We start from the raw sequence: 15,350 nt of genomic DNA on the forward strand, positions 1-15,350 counted from the left end.
AACAGAACGAAGTTTCATACAATGCTTCTGTGTAGTTTATATTTGAACATATTCTTTTTTCCACTATTACCCACTTAGCGCTACGAATGTCCAGTTGCATTTTCTACAGACAGAGTGTTTCAAAACTGCTCAATCAAAAGTATGGTTTAACTCTGTTAGCTGAATGCTCAGATCAGAAAGAAGTTTCACAGAATGCTTCTGTGTAGTTTATATTTGAATATATTCCTTTTTCCACTATTACTCTCTTAGCGCTCCAAATGTCCAGTTGCATTTTCTACAGAAAGAGTGTTCAGATCTTCTCAATCAAAAGTATGTTTTAACTCTGTTTGCTGAATGCACAGATCAGAAAGAAGTTTCACAGAATGATTCTGTGTAGCTTATATTTGGAGACATTCCTTTTTCCACTATTACCCTCTTAGCGCTCCGAATCTCCACTTGCATTTTCTACAGAAAGAGTGTTTCAGAACGGCTCAATCAAAACTAAGGTTCAACTCTTTTAGTTGAACAAACAGAACAGAAAGAAGTTTCACACAATTCTTCTGTGTAGTTTTTATTAGTAGACATTCTTTTTCCCAATATAGGCCTCTTAGCGCTCAGAATGTCCAATTGCAGTTTCTACAGAAAGAGTGTTTCAGAACGGCTCAATCAAAAGTAAGGTTCAACTCTGTTAGTTGAATGCACAGAACAGAAAGTAGTTTCATACAATGCTTCTGTGTAGTTTATATTTGTACATATTCTTTTTTCCACTATTACCCACTTAGCGCTACGAATGTCCAGTTGCATTTTCTACAGACAGAGTGTTTCAAAACTGCTCAATCAAAAGTATGGTTTAACTCTGTTAGCTGAATGCTCAGATCAGAAAGAAGTTTCACAGAATGCTTCTGTGTAGTTTATATTTGAATATATTCCTTTTTCCACTACTACGCTCTTAGCGCTCCAAATGTCCAGTTGCATTTTCTACAGAAAGTGTGTTCAGATCTGCTCAATCAAAAGTATGGTTTAACTCTGTTAGCAGAATGCACAGATCAGAAAGAAGTTTCACCGAATGATTCTGTGTAGTTTATATTTGAAGACATTCCTTTTTCCACTATTACCCTCTTAGCGCTCCGAATCTCCACTTGCATTTTCTACAAAAAGAGTGTTTCATAACTGCTCAATCAAAAATATGTTTTATCTCTGTTAACTGAATTTACAGATCAGAAATAAGTTTCACAGAATGCATCTGTGTAGTTTTTATTTGAAGATATTCTTTTTCCCAATGTAGGCCTCTTAGCGCTTAGCATGTCCGATTGCAGTTTCTACAGAAAGAGTGTTTCAGAACGGCTCAATCAAAAGTAAGGTTCAACTCTGTTAGTTGAATGCACAGAACAGAAAGAATTTTCACAGAATGCTACTGTGTAGTTTATATTTGAATATATTCTTTTTCCACTATTACCCTCTTAGCGCTCCGAATGTCCACTTGCATTTTCTACAGAAAGAGTGTTCAGAACTGCGCAATCAAAAGTATGGTTTAACTCTGTTAGCTTAATGAACATATCAGAAATAAGTTTCACACAATGCTTCTGTGTAGTTTTTATTTGAAGATATTATTTTTCCCAATAGAGGCCTCTTAGCGCTCAGAATGTCCAATTGCAGTTTCTACAGAAAGAGTGTTTCAGAAAGGCTCAATCAAATGTAAGGTTCAACTCTGTTAGTTGAATGCACAGAACAGAAAGAAGTTTCATACAATGATTCTGTGTAGTTTATATTTGAACATATTCTTTTTTCCACTTTTACCCACTTAGCGCTACGAATGTCCAGTTGCATTTTCTACAGACAGAGTGTTTCAAAACTGCTCAATCAAAAGTATGGTTTAACTCTGTTAGCTGAATGCTCAGATCAGAAAGAAGTTTCACAGAATGCTTCTGTGTAGTTTATATTTGAATATATTGCTTTTTCCACTACTACGCTCTTAGCGCTCCAAATGTCCAGTTGAATTTTCTACAGAAAGTGTGTTCAGATCTGCTCAATCAAAAGTATGGTTTAACTCTGTTAGCAGAATGCACAGATCAGAAAGAAGTTTCACCGAATGATTCTGTGTAGTTTATATTTGAAGACATTCCTTTTTCCACTATTACCCTCTTAGCGCTCCGAATCTCCACTTGCATTTTCTACAAAAAGAGTGTTTCATAACTGCTCAATCAAAAATATGTTTTATCTCTGTTAACTGAATTTACAGATCAGAAATAAGTTTCACAGAATGCATCTGTGTAGTTTTTATTTGAAGATATTCTTTTTCCCAATGTAGGCCTCTTAGCGCTTAGCATGTCAAATTGCAGTTTCTACAGAAAGAGTGTTTCAGAACGGCTCAATCAAAAGTAAGGTTCAACTCTGTTAGTTGAATGCACAGAACAGAAAGAATTTTCACAGAATGCTACTGTGTAGTTTATATTTGAATATATTCCTTTTTCCACTATTACCCTCTTAGCGCTCCGAATGTCCACTTGCATTTTCTACAGAAAGAGTGTTCAGAACTGCGCAATCAAAAGTATGTTTTAACTCTGTTAGCTTAATGAACATATCAGAAATAAGGTTCACACAATCCTTCTGTGTAGTTTTTATTTGAAGATATTATTTTTCCCAGTAGAGGCCTCTTAGCGATCAGAATGTCCAATTGCAGTTTCTACAGAAAGAGTGTTTCAGAAAGGCTCAATCAAAAGTAAGGTTCAACTCTGTTAGTTGAATGCACAGAACAGAACGAAGTTTCATACAATGCTTCTGTGTAGTTTATATTTGAACATATTCTTTTTTCCACTATTACCCACTTAGCGCTACGAATGTCCAGTTGCATTTTCTACAGACAGAGTGTTTCAAAACTGCTCAATCAAAAGTATGGTTTAACTCTGTTAGCTGAATGCTCAGATCAGAAAGAAGTTTCACAGAATGCTTCTGTGTAGTTTATATTTGAATATATTCCTTTTTCCACTATTACTCTCTTAGCGCTCCAAATGTCCAGTTGCATTTTCTACAGAAAGAGTGTTCAGATCTTCTCAATCAAAAGTATGTTTTAACTCTGTTTGCTGAATGCACAGATCAGAAAGAAGTTTCACAGAATGATTCTGTGTAGCTTATATTTGGAGACATTCCTTTTTCCACTATTACCCTCTTAGCGCTCCGAATCTCCACTTGCATTTTCTACAGAAAGAGTGTTTCAGAACGGCTCAATCAAAACTAAGGTTCAACTCTTTTAGTTGAACAAACAGAACAGAAAGAAGTTTCACACAATTCTTCTGTGTAGTTTTTATTAGTAGACATTCTTTTTCCCAATATAGGCCTCTTAGCGCTCAGAATGTCCAATTGCAGTTTCTACAGAAAGAGTGTTTCAGAATGGCTCAATCAAAAGTAAGGTTCAACTCTGTTAGTTGAATGCACAGAACAGAAAGTAGTTTCATACAATGCTTCTGTGTAGTTTATATTTGTACATATTCTTTTTTCCACTATTACCCACTTAGCGCTACGAATGTCCAGTTGCATTTTCTACAGACAGAGTGTTTCAAAACTGCTCAATCAAAAGTATGGTTTAACTCTGTTAGCTGAATGCTCAGATCAGAAAGAAGTTTCACAGAATGCTTCTGTGTAGTTTATATTTGAATATATTCCTTTTTCCACTACTACGCTCTTAGCGCTCCAAATGTCCAGTTGCATTTTCTACAGAAAGTGTGTTCAGATCTGCTCAATCAAAAGTATGGTTTAACTCTGTTAGCAGAATGCACAGATCAGAAAGAAGTTTCACCGAATGATTCTGTGTAGTTTATATTTGAAGACATTCCTTTTTCCACTATTACCCTCTTAGCGCTCCGAATCTCCACTTGCATTTTCTACAAAAAGAGTGTTTCATAACTGCTCAATCAAAAATATGTTTTATCTCTGTTAACTGAATTTACAGATCAGAAATAAGTTTCACAGAATGCATCTGTGTAGTTTTTATTTGAAGATATTCTTTTTCCCAATGTAGGCCTCTTAGCGCTTAGCATGTCCGATTGCAGTTTCTACAGAAAGAGTGTTTCAGAACGGCTCAATCAAAAGTAAGGTTCAACTCTGTTAGTTGAATGCACAGAACAGAAAGAATTTTCACAGAATGCTACTGTGTAGTTTATATTTGAATATATTCTTTTTCCACTATTACCCTCTTAGCGCTCCGAATGTCCACTTGCATTTTCTACAGAAAGAGTGTTCAGAACTGCGCAATCAAAAGTATGGTTTAACTCTGTTAGCTTAATGAACATATCAGAAATAAGTTTCACACAATGCTTCTGTGTAGTTTTTATTTGAAGATATTATTTTTCCCAATAGAGGCCTCTTAGCGCTCAGAATGTCCAATTGCAGTTTCTACAGAAAGAGTGTTTCAGAAAGGCTCAATCAAATGTAAGGTTCAACTCTGTTAGTTGAATGCACAGAACAGAAAGAAGTTTCATACAATGATTCTGTGTAGTTTATATTTGAACATATTCTTTTTTCCACTTTTACCCACTTAGCGCTACGAATGTCCAGTTGCATTTTCTACAGACAGAGTGTTTCAAAACTGCTCAATCAAAAGTATGGTTTAACTCTGTTAGCTGAATGCTCAGATCAGAAAGAAGTTTCACAGAATGCTTCTGTGTAGTTTATATTTGAATATATTCCTTTTTCCACTACTACTCTCTTAGCGCTCCAAATGTCCAGTTGCATTTTCTACAGAAAGAGTGTTCAGAACTGCTCAATCAAAAGTATGGTTTAACTCTGTTAGCTGAATGCACAGATCAGAAAGAAGTTTCACAGAATGATTCTGTGTAGTTTATATTTGGAGACATTCCTTTTTCCACTATTACCCTCTTAGCTCTCCGAATATCCACTTGCATTTTCTACAGAAAGAGTGTTTCAGAACGGCTCAATCAAAACTAAGGTTCAACTCTTTTAGTTGAACAAACAGAACAGAAAGAAGTTTCACACAATTCTTCTGTGTAGTTTTTATTTGTAGACATTCTTTTTCCCAATATATGCCTCCTAGCGCTCAGAATGTCCAATTGCAGTTTCTACAGAAAGAGTGTTTCAGAACGGCTCAATCAAAAGTAAGGTTCAACTCTGTTAGTTGAATGCACAGAACAGAAAGAAGTTTCATACAATGCTTCTGTGTAGTTTATATTTGAACATATTCTTTTTTCCACTATTACCCACTTAGCGCTACGAATGTCCAGTTGCATTTTCTACAGACAGAGTGTTTCAAAACTGCTCAATCAAAAGTATGGTTTAACTCTGTTAGCTGAATGCTCAGATCAGAAAGAAGTTTCACAGAATGCTTCTGTGTAGTTTATATTTGAATATATTCCTTTTTCCACTACTACGCTCTTAGCGCTCCAAATGTCCAGTTGCATTTTCTACAGAAAGAGTGTTCAGATCTGCTCAATCAAAAGTATGGTTTAACTCTGTTAGCAGAATGCACAGATCAGAAAGAAGTTTCACCGAATGATTCTGTGTAGTTTATATTTGAAGACATTCCTTTTTCCACTATTACCCCCTTAGCGCTCCGAATCTCCACTTGCATTTTCTACAAAAAGAGTGTTTCATAACTGCTCAATCAAAAATATGTTTTATCTCTGTTAACTGAATTTACAGATAAGAAATAAGTTTCACAGAATGCATCTGTGTAGTTTTTATTTGAAGATATTCTTTTTCCCAATGTAGGCCTCTTAGCGCTTAGCATGTCCAATTGCAGTTTCTACAGAAAGAGTGTTTCACAACGGCTCAATCAAAAGTAAGGTTCAACTCTGTTAGTTGAATGCACAGAACAGAAAGCATTTTCACAGAATGCTACTGTGTAGTTTATATTTGAATATATTCCTTTTTCCACTATTACACTCTTAGCGCTCCGAATGTCCACTTGCATTTTCTACAGAAAGAGTGTTCAGAACTGCGCAATCAAAACTATGTTTTAACTCTGTTAGCTTAATGAACACATCAGAAGTAAGTTTCACACAATGCTTCTGTGTAGTTTTTATTTGAAGATATTATTTTTCCCAATAGAGGCCTCTTAGCGCTCAGAATGTCCAATTGCAGTTTCTACAGAAAGAGTGTTTCAGAAAGGCTCAATCAAAAGTAAGGTTCAACTCTGTTATTTGAATGCACAGAACAGAAAGTAGTTTCATACAATGCTTCTGTGTAGTTTATATTTGAACATATTCTTTTTTCCACTATTACCCACTTAGCGCTACGAATGTCCAGTTGCATTTTCTACAGACAGAGTGTTTCAAAACTGCTCAATCAAAAGTATGGTTTAAATCTGTTAGCTGAATGCTCAGATCAGAAAGAAGTTTCACAGAATGCTTCTGTGTAGTTTATATTTGAATATATTCCTTTTTCCACTACTACGCTCTTAGCGTTCCAAATGTCCAGTTGCATTTTCTACAGAAAGAGTGTTCAGATCTGCTCAATCAAAAGTATGGTTTAAATCTGTTAGCTGAATGCACAGATCAGAAAGAAGTTTCACAGAATGATTCTGTGTAGTTTATATTTGGAGACATTCCTTTTTCCACTATTACCCTCTTAGCGCTCCGAATCTCCCCTTGCATTTTCTACAGAAAGAGTGTTTCAGAACGGCTCAATCAAAACTAAGGTTCAACTCTTTTAGTTGAACAAACAGAACAGAAAGAAGTTTCACACAATTCTTCTGTGTAGTTTTTATTTGTATACATTCTTTTTCCCAATATAGGCCTCCTAGCGCTCAGAATGTCCAATTGCAGTTTCTACAGAAAGAGTGTTTCAGAACGGCTCAATCAAAAGTAAGGTTCAACTCTGTTAGTTGAATGCACAGAACAGAAAGAAGTTTCATACAATGCTTCTGTGTAGTTTATATTTGAACATATTCTTTTTTCCACTATTACCCACTTAGCGCTACGAATGTCCAGTTGCATTTTCTACAGACACAGTGTTTCAAAACTGCTCAATCAAAAGTATGGTTTAACTCTGTTAGCTGAATGCTCAGATCAGAAAGAAGTTTCACAGAATGCTTCTGTGTAGTTTATATTTGAATATATTCCTTTTTCCACTACTACGCTCTTAGCGCTCCAAATGTCCAGTTGCATTTTCTACAGAAAGAGTGTTCAGATCTGCTCAATCAAAAGTATGGTTTAACTCTGTTAGCAGAATGCACAGATCAGAAAGAAGTTTCACCGAATGATTCTGTGTAGTTTATATTTGAAGACATTCCTTTTTCCACTATTACCCCCTTAGCGCTCCGAATCTCCACTTGCATTTTCTACAAAAAGAGTGTTTCATAACTGCTCAATCAAAAATATGTTTTATCTCTGTTAACTGAATTTACAGATAAGAAATAAGTTTCACAGAATGCATCTGTGTAGTTTTTATTTGAAGATATTCTTTTTCCCAATGTAGGCCTCTTAGCGCTTAGCATGTCCAATTGCAGTTTCTACAGAAAGAGTGTTTCACAACGGCTCAATCAAAAGTAAGGTTCAACTCTGTTAGTTGAATGCACAGAACAGAAAGCATTTTCACAGAATGCTACTGTGTAGTTTATATTTGAATATATTCCTTTTTCCACTATTACACTCTTAGCGCTCCGAATGTCCACTTGCATTTTCTACAGAAAGAGTGTTCAGAACTGCGCAATCAAAACTATGTTTTAACTCTGTTAGCTTAATGAACACATCAGAAGTAAGTTTCACACAATGCTTCTGTGTAGTTTTTATTTGAAGATATTATTTTTCCCAATAGAGGCCTCTTAGCGCTCAGAATGTCCAATTGCAGTTTCTACAGAAAGAGTGTTTCAGAAAGGCTCAATCAAAAGTAAGGTTCAACTCTGTTATTTGAATGCACAGAACAGAAAGTAGTTTCATACAATGCTTCTGTGTAGTTTATATTTGAACATATTCTTTTTTCCACTATTACCCACTTAGCGCTACGAATGTCCAGTTGCATTTTCTACAGACAGAGTGTTTCAAAACTGCTCAATCAAAAGTATGGTTTATATCTGTTAGCTGAATGCTCAGATCAGAAAGAAGTTTCACAGAATGCTTCTGTGTAGTTTATATTTGAATATATTCCTTTTTCCACTACTACGCTCTTAGCGTTCCAAATGTCCAGTTGCATTTTCTACAGAAAGAGTGTTCAGATCTGCTCAATCAAAAGTATGGTTTAAATCTGTTAGCTGAATGCACAGATCAGAAGGAAGTTTCACAGAATGATTCTGTGTAGTTTATATTTGGAGACATTCCTTTTTCCACTATTACCCTCTTAGCGCTCCGAATCTCCCCTTGCATTTTCTACAGAAAGAGTGTTTCAGAACGGCTCAATCAAAACTAAGGTTCAACTCTTTTAGTTGAACAAACAGAACAGAAAGAAGTTTCACACAATTCTTCTGTGTAGTTTTTATTTGTAGACATTCTTTTTCCCAATATAGGCCTCTTAGCGCTCAGAATGTCCAATTGCAGTTTCTACAGAAAGAGTGTTTCAGAACGGCTCAATCAAAAGTAAGGTTCAACTCTGTTAGTTGAATGCACAGAACAGAAAGAAGTTTCATACAATGCTTCTGTGTAGTTTATATTTGAACATATTCTTTTTTCCACTATTACCCACTTAGCGCTACGAATGTCCAGTTGCATTTTCTACAGATAGAGTGTTTCAAAACTGCTCAATCAAAAGTATGGTTTAACTCTGTTAGCTGAATGCTCAGATCAGAAAGAAGTTTCACAGAATGCTTCTGTGTAGTTTATATTTGAATATATTCCTTTTTCCACTACTACGCTCTTAGCGCTCCAAATGTCCAGTTGCATTTTCTACAGAAAGTGTGTTCAGATCTGCTCAATCAAAAGTATGTTTTAACTCTGTTAGCAGAATGCACAGATCAGAAAGAAGTTTCACCGAATGATTCTGTGTAGTTTATATTTGAAGACATTCCTTTTTCCACTATTACCCTCTTAGCGCTCCGAATCTCCACTTGCATTTTCTACAAAAAGAGTGTTTCATAACTGCTCAATCAAAAATATGTTTTATCTCTGTTAACTGAATTTACAGATCAGAAATAAGTTTCACAGAATGCATCTGTGTAGTTTTTATTTGAAGATATTCTTTTTCCCAATGTAGGCCTCTTAGCGCTTAGCATGTCAAATTTCAGTTTCTACAGAAAGAGTGTTTCAGAACGGCTCAATCAAAAGTAAGGTTCAACTTTGTTAGTTGAATGCACAGAACAGAAAGAATTTTCACAGAATCCTACCGTGTAGTTTATATTTGAATATATTCCTTTTTCCACTATTACCCTCTTAGCGCTCCGAATGTCCACTTGCATTTTCTACAGAAAGAGTGTTCAGAACTGCGCAATCAAAAGTATGTTTTAACTCTGTTAGCTTAATGAACATATCAGAAATAAGTTTCACACAATGCTTCTGTGTAGTTTTTATTTGAAGATATTATTTTTCCCAGTAGAGGCCTCTTAGCACTCAGAATGTCCAATTGCAGTTTCTACAGAAAGAGTGTTTCAGAAAGGCTCAATCAAAAGTAAGGTTCAACTCTGTTAGTTGAATGCACAGAACAGAACGAAGTTTCATACAATGCTTCTGTGTAATTTATATTTGAACATATTCTTTTTTCCACTATTACCCACTTAGCGCTACGAATGTCCAGTTGCATTTTCTACAGACAGAGTGTTTCAAAACTGCTCAATCAAAAGTATGGTTTAACTCTGTTAGCTGAATGCTCAGATCAGAAAGAAGTTTCACAGAATGCTTCTGTGTAGTTTATATTTGAATATATTCCTTTTTCCACTATTACTCTCTTAGCGCTCCAAATGTCCAGTTGCATTTTCTACAGAAAGAGTGTTCAGATCTTCTCAATCAAAAGTATGTTTTAACTCTGTTAGCTGAATGCACAGATCAGAAAGAAGTTTCACCGAATGATTCTGTGTAGTTTATATTTGGAGACATTCCTTTTTCCACTATTACCCTCTTAGCGCTCCGAATCTCCACTTGCATTTTCTTCAGAAAGAGTGTTTCAGAACGGCTCAATCAAAACTAAGGTTCAACTCTTTTAGTTGAACAAAGAGAACAGAAAGAAGTTTCACACAATTCTTCTGTGTAGTTTTTATTAGTAGACATTCTTTTTCCCAATATAGGCCTCTTAGCGCTCAGAATGTCCAATTGCAGTTTCTACAGAAAGAGTGTTTCAGAACGGCTCAATCAAAAGTAAGGTTCAACTCTGTTAGTTGAATGCACAGAACAGAAAGAAGTTTCATACAATGCTTCTGTGTAGTTTATATTTGTACATATTCTTTTTTCCACTATTACCCACTTAGCGCTACGAATGTCCAGTTGCATTTTCTACAGACAGAGTGTTTCAAAACTGCTCAATCAAAAGTATGGTTTAACTCTGTTAGCTGAATGCTCAGATCAGAAAGAAGTTTCACAGAATGCTTCTGTGTAGTTTATATTTGAATATATTCCTTTTTCCACTACTACGCTCTTAGCGCTCCAAATGTCCAGTTGCATTTTCTACAGAAAGTGTGTTCAGATCTGCTCAATCAAAAGTATGGTTTAACTCTGTTAGCAGAATGCACAGATCAGAAAGAAGTTTCACCGAATGATTCTGTGTAGTTTATATTTGAAGACATTCCTTTTTCCACTATTACCCTCTTAGCGCTCCGAATCTCCACTTGCATTTTCTACAAAAAGAGTGTTTCATAACTGCTCAATCAAAAATATGTTTTATCTCTGTTAACTGAATTTACAGATCAGAAATAAGTTTCACAGAATGCATCTGTGTAGTTTTTATTTGAAGATATTCTTTTTCCCAATGTAGGCCTCTTAGCGCTTAGCATGTCCGATTGCAGTTTCTACAGAAAGAGTGTTTCAGAACGGCTCAATCAAAAGTAAGGTTCAACTCTGTTAGTTGAATGCACAGAACAGAAAGAATTTTCACAGAATGCTACTGTGTAGTTTATATTTGAATATATTCTTTTTCCACTATTACCCTCTTAGCGCTCCGAATGTCCACTTGCATTTTCTACAGAAAGAGTGTTCAGAACTGCGCAATCAAAAGTATGGTTTAACTCTGTTAGCTTAATGAACATATCAGAAATAAGTTTCACACAATGCTTCTGTGTAGTTTTTATTTGAAGATATTATTTTTCCCAATAGAGGCCTCTTAGCGCTCAGAATGTCCAATTGCAGTTTCTACAGAAAGAGTGTTTCAGAAAGGCTCAATCAAAAGTAAGATTCAACTCTGTTAGTTGAATGCACAGAACAGAAAGAAGTTTCATACAATGATTCTGTGTAGTTTATATTTGAACATATTCTTTTTTCCACTTTTACCCACTTAGCGCTACGAATGTCCAGTTGCATTTTCTACAGACAGAGTGTTTCAAAACTGCTCAATCAAAAGTATGGTTTAACTCTGTTAGCTGAATGCTCAGATCAGAAAGAAGTTTCACAGAATGCTTCTGTGTAGTTTATATTTGAATATATTCCTTTTTCCACTACTACTCTCTTAGCGCTCCAAATGTCCAGTTGCATTTTCTACAGAAAGAGTGTTCAGAACTGCTCAATCAAAAGTATGGTTTAACTCTGTTAGCTGAATGCACAGATCAGAAAGAAGTTTCACAGAATGATTCTGTGTAGTTTATATTTGGAGACATTCCTTTTTCCACTATTACCCTCTTAGCGCTCCGAATCTCCACTTGCATTTTCTACAGAAAGAGTGTTTCAGAACGGCTCAATCAAAACTAAGGTTCAACTCTTTTAGTTGAACAAACAGAACAGAAAGAAATTTCACACAATTCTTCTGTGTAGTTTTTATTTGTAGACATTCTTTTTCCCAATATAGGCCTCCTAGCGCTCAGAATGTCCAATTGCAGTTTCTACAGAAAGAGTGTTTCAGAACGGCTCAATCAAAAGTAAGGTTCAACTCTGTTAGTTGAATGCACAGAACAGAAAGAAGTTTCATACAATGCTTCTGTGTAGTTTATATTTGAACATATTCTTTTTTCCACTATTACCCACTTAGCGCTACGAATGTCCAGTTGCATTTTCTACAGACAGAGTGTTTCAAAACTGCTCAATCAAAAGTATGGTTTAACTCTGTTAGCTGAATGCTCAGATCAGAAAGAAGTTTCACAGAATGCTTCTGTGTAGTTTATATTTGAATATATTCCTTTTTCCACTACTACGCTCTTAGCGCTCCAAATGTCCAGTTGCATTTTCTACAGAAAGAGTGTTCAGATCTGCTCAATCAAAAGTATGGTTTAACTCTGTTAGCAGAATGCACAGATCAGAAAGAAGTTTCACCGAATGATTCTGTGTAGTTTATATTTGAAGACATTCCTTTTTCCACTATTACCCTCTTAGCGCTCCGAATCTCCACTTGCATTTTCTACAAAAAGAGTGTTTCATAACTGCTCAATCAAAAATATGTTTTATCTCTGTTAACTGAATTTACAGATAAGAAATATGTTTCACAGAATGCATCTGTGTAGTTTTTATTTGAAGATATTCTTTTTCCCAATGTAGGCCTCTTAGCGCTTAGCATGTCCAATTGCAGTTTCTACAGAAAGAGTGTTTCACAACGGCTCAATCAAAAGTAAGGTTCAACTCTGTTAGTTGAATGCACAGAACAGAAAGCATTTTCACAGAATGCTACTGTGTAGTTTATATTTGAATATATTCCTTTTTCCACTATTACACTCTTAGCGCTCCGAATGTCCACTTGCATTTTCTACAGAAAGAGTGTTCAGAACTGCGCAATCAAAAGTATGTTTTAACTCTGTTAGCTTAATGAACATATCAGAAGTAAGTTTCACACAATGCTTCTGTGTAGTTTTTATTTGAAGATATTATTTTTCCCAATAGAGGCCTCTTAGCGCTCAGAATGTCCAATTGCAGTTTCTACAGAAAGAGTGTTTCAGAAAGGCTCAATCAAAAGTAAGGTTCAACTCTGTTATTTGAATGCACAGAACAGAAAGTAGTCTCATACAATGCTTCTGTGTAGTTTATATTTGAACATATTCTTTTTTCCACTATTACCCACTTAGCGCTACGAATGTCCAGTTGCATTTTCTACAGACAGAGTGTTTCAAAACTGCTCAATCAAAAGTATGGTTTAAATCAGTTAGCTGAATGCTCAGATCAGAAAGAAGTTTCACAGAATGCTTCTGTGTAGTTTATATTTGAATATATTCCTTTTTCCACTACTACGCTCTTAGCGTTCCAAATGTCCAGTTGCATTTTCTACAGAAAGAGTGTTCAGATCTGCTCAATCAAAAGTATGGTTTAAATCTGTTAGCTGAATGCACAGATCAGAAAGAAGTTTCACAGAATGATTCTGTGTAGTTTATATTTGGAGACATTCCTTTTTCCACTATTACCCTCTTAGCGCTCCGAATCTCCCCTTGCATTTTCTACAGAAAGAGTGTTTCAGAACGGCTCAATCAAAACTAAGGTTCAACTCTTTTAGTTGAACAAACAGAACAGAAAGAAGTTTCACACAATTCTTCTGTGTAGTTTTTATTTGTAGACATTCTTTTTCCCAATATAGGCCTCTTAGAGCTCAGAATGTCCAATTGCAGTTTCTACAGAAAGAGTGTTTCAGAACGGCTCAATCAAAAGTAAGGTTCAACTCTGTTAGTTGAATGCACAGAACAGAAAGAAGTTTCATACAATGCTTCTGTGTAGTTTATATTTGAACATATTCTTTTTTCCACTATTACCCACTTAGCGCTACGAATGTCCAGTTGCATTTTCTACAGACAGAGTGTTTCAAAACTGCTCAATCAAAAGTATGGTTTAACTCTGTTAGCTGAATGCACAGATCAGAAAGAAGTTTCACAGAATGATTCTGTGTAGTTTATATTTGGAGACATTCCTTTTTCCACTATTACCCTCTTAGCTCTCCGAATATCCACTTGCATTTTCTACAGAAAGAGTGTTTCAGAACGGCTCAATCAAAACTAAGGTTCAACTCTTTTAGTTGAACAAACAGAACAGAAAGAAGTTTCACACAATTCTTCTGTGTAGTTTTTATTTGTAGACATTCTTTTTCCCAATATATGCCTCCTAGCGCTCAGAATGTCCAATTGCAGTTTCTACAGAAAGAGTGTTTCAGAACGGCTCAATCAAAAGTAAGGTTCAACTCTGTTAGTTGAATGCACAGAACAGAAAGAAGTTTCATACAATGCTTCTGTGTAGTTTATATTTGAACATATTCTTTTTTCCACTATTACCCACTTAGCGCTACGAATGTCCAGTTGCATTTTCTACAGACAGAGTGTTTCAAAACTGCTCAATCAAAAGTATGGTTTAACTCTGTTAGCTGAATGCTCAGATCAGAAAGAAGTTTCACAGAATGCTTCTGTGTAGTTTATATTTGAATATATTCCTTTTTCCACTACTACGCTCTTAGCGCTCCAAATGTCCAGTTGCATTTTCTACAGAAAGAGTGTTCAGATCTGCTCAATCAAAAGTATGGTTTAACTCTGTTAGCAGAATGCACAGATCAGAAAGAAGTTTCACCGAATGATTCTGTGTAGTTTATATTTGAAGACATTCCTTTTTCCACTATTACCCCCTTAGCGCTCCGAATCTCCACTTGCATTTTCTACAAAAAGAGTGTTTCATAACTGCTCAATCAAAAATATGTTTTATCTCTGTTAACTGAATTTACAGATAAGAAATAAGTTTCACAGAATGCATCTGTGTAGTTTTTATTTGAAGATATTCTTTTTCCCAATGTAGGCCTCTTAGCGCTTAGCATGTCCAATTGCAGTTTCTACAGAAAGAGTGTTTCACAACGGCTCAATCAAAAGTAAGGTTCAACTCTGTTAGTTGAATGCACAGAACAGAAAGCATTTTCACAGAATGCTACTGTGTAGTTTATATTTGAATATATTCCTTTTTCCACTATTACACTCTTAGCGCTCCGAATGTCCACTTGCATTTTCTACAGAAAGAGTGTTCAGAACTGCGCAATCAAAACTATGTTTTAACTCTGTTAGCTTAATGAACACATCAGAAGTAAGTTTCACACAATGCTTCTGTGTAGTTTTTATTTGAAGATATTATTTTTCCCAATAGAGGCCTCTTAGCGCTCAGAATGTCCAATTGCAGTTTCTACAGAAAGAGTGTTTCAGAAAGGCTCAATCAAAAGTAAGGTTCAACTCTGTTATTTGAATGCACAGAACAGAAAGTAGTTTCATACAATGCTTCTGTGTAGTTTATATTTGAACATATTCTTTTTTCCACTATTACCCACTTAGCGCTACGAATGTCCAGTTGCATTTTCTACAGACAGAGTGTTTCAAAACTGCTCAATCAAAAGTATGGTTTAAATCTGTTAGC

The sequence above is a fragment of the Symphalangus syndactylus genome, chromosome 12 (assembly GCF_028878055.3).
Source record: "Symphalangus syndactylus isolate Jambi chromosome 12, NHGRI_mSymSyn1-v2.1_pri, whole genome shotgun sequence".
Classification (NCBI taxonomy): Eukaryota; Metazoa; Chordata; class Mammalia; order Primates; family Hylobatidae; genus Symphalangus; species Symphalangus syndactylus.